The following is a 2157-nucleotide window of genomic DNA, read 5'->3' as shown; positions in this document are numbered from 1 at the left end:
GGGGGCGGGGGTGGCTGGGCAAGGGCGGGTGGCTGAAGCTGCTGGCTGGGGGGCTCCCGGCTCAGACCCTGGGTGAGGTGGGACAGGCCACGGGAATAACTCTCAGGGCAGGCAGGTCCAAGCTGCACCCTGGCAGCTTCAGCCCTGCCCCGGGCACCCCATGGGTGGGGAGAGGGCAGGTGGGAGAGTCTGGCCCCACTCCCTGCAGCTGGTGCTGCACCCAGCTGCTCTGCATGACCCCACAGGGTTGGAACCATTGCCTGGGGGTGCAGGACTCCTGGCTCTGACCCCAGGCAGGGTAGGAGGTGCCAGGGTCAGGTCCCATCCCCACCAACATCCGGCCACGTGCCACTCCCCACTTCCCCCAAACACTAGGGCAGCCTGGCAGCAGGCTGCTGCTGAATGGGGAGGGGTTCCAATGCAGCCAGGGAGCAGCACCATGTGCTTCCTGCCACTGATCCAGGAGCATGCACCACCCCAGGAAGAGCCTGGCACAGGCACACAGCCCTCCCAGGGCATGTAGCAGCAAGGCTGTGCAGTGCCCCTCCCCTCGCCCCTCCCTGCAGATTTTTCCCCAATTTAAACTGATTTTTTTCCTTTTAATCCTGATTCCATTCCAGTTTTTATTATTTCAAAGATATCTGGGAATTTTTCAAGGGGGGGGGGGTTAATATATATATATATTTTTTTTTTTTTTAAATAAAAGCTGAGAATGCAGAACACTAGCAATGCAGTAACTCCTGCATTTGAGTTTACACCCATTCAAAAGCTTTTCATTATGTAAGCAAGAGCACTCTTCCCCCTCCTCTTAATTCAACCCCAACCTCACACAGGCTACTAGTCAAACCTGTTCATCCACCTTTGTCTGGACAAAAGAAAGAAAAGCCATATCTCTTGCAACATTTTTAACCAAATTGTTTGCACCTTCTCCCTGCACCATAGTGTTTACTTTCTTCCATGACCTACAAGTCAGTTAGGAAGGGGGGCAGGTACTACCTCCTCTGTTTTCAACTGTATCAATATAAAAGCATGCATCACCAAAAATATGTGCTGCTCCCCGATTTTGATTCAAGCAAGCACCAACTCTGAAGCCATGCTTGTCTGCAACACCACACAACCCAAATTAAGCAGAATAATTTTCATACCATAATGTCCCAGATTTCAGCTACTAGCACTGTTAGCTGACTTCAAGCTAGAAGTGTTTTTTTTTTGTTTTTTCAGCAATACCAAAGCCCTTTAGTGTAAGCCAAGAAAGCAACTTTAAGAACACAGCTGACTTCTTACTATCCCTGTACATTTTAACATTGGCACTTTTCAACAGGCAGCAACAGCAGGGTAAGGTGTTTATCATGTGTAGTATATTCACAATAAGGCATTGGCTGGGGCTCAGGTAGCAACATCTGGGACTGAAAACTGGCAGCTGCTGGAGTATCTGTAGAAGGAGCAGTTTCAAATAATGGTATTGAATATTCCTTCAGACCCATCCTTCTCTGCTTTTTTTAGGCTTCAGGCACCCCTTGGAAGACACCAGCTGCTAGTTTTCACCTGGTTTCTGCCCACAGAAAAATCCTAGAGCAATTCTTCCACTGCCAACAGCTCAGGGAGCCCCAACAGGGCAGAACAGTTTTAATGTGATGGCTCGACTGGATGCTTTGGGGTTTATCTTGTGAATGGTGTTAGCACTGGGAGGTTGCACAGAACCCTTGGAGGGATCTCAAGCAGTGTTGCTGGATGTACAATAATGATTGTATTCATACAATGATTTCAACCCTTGTACGAAGGATGACCAACAACAGAAAGTGTTCAAAATAAATGAGAATTTCCGAGCCAGCTAATTGATACAGCATATGCAAAACCCAAGTCGCTCTTGCAAAGCCTTACCCGATTTTCCAGCTTTCTGCCAGCACTTTATGACCACTTGCCTCAAAATAAACACTCCGGTTTTGATGACCTAGCTCTCACCAGTGAGCAACATAAAATATCTCAGACTTATTTGCATGTTTTTCACGGTTTTTCCAGTAAATGCGATCATTTTGAGCTTCCAAAATGATCATTTCATACTTAAGACCTGGCAAGGCTGATCTCACACAACCCCCCACCCAATGGGCAGAGCTGCTGGAAGCCCCCTGGTGCCCGGCACTATTCACATGGTAGGAG

This window comes from Alligator sinensis, unplaced genomic scaffold (genome assembly GCF_000455745.1).
Source record: "Alligator sinensis unplaced genomic scaffold, ASM45574v1 scaffold755_2, whole genome shotgun sequence".
NCBI lineage: Eukaryota > Metazoa > Chordata > Crocodylia > Alligatoridae > Alligator > Alligator sinensis.
Note: the sequence above shows the minus strand (reverse complement) of the source record.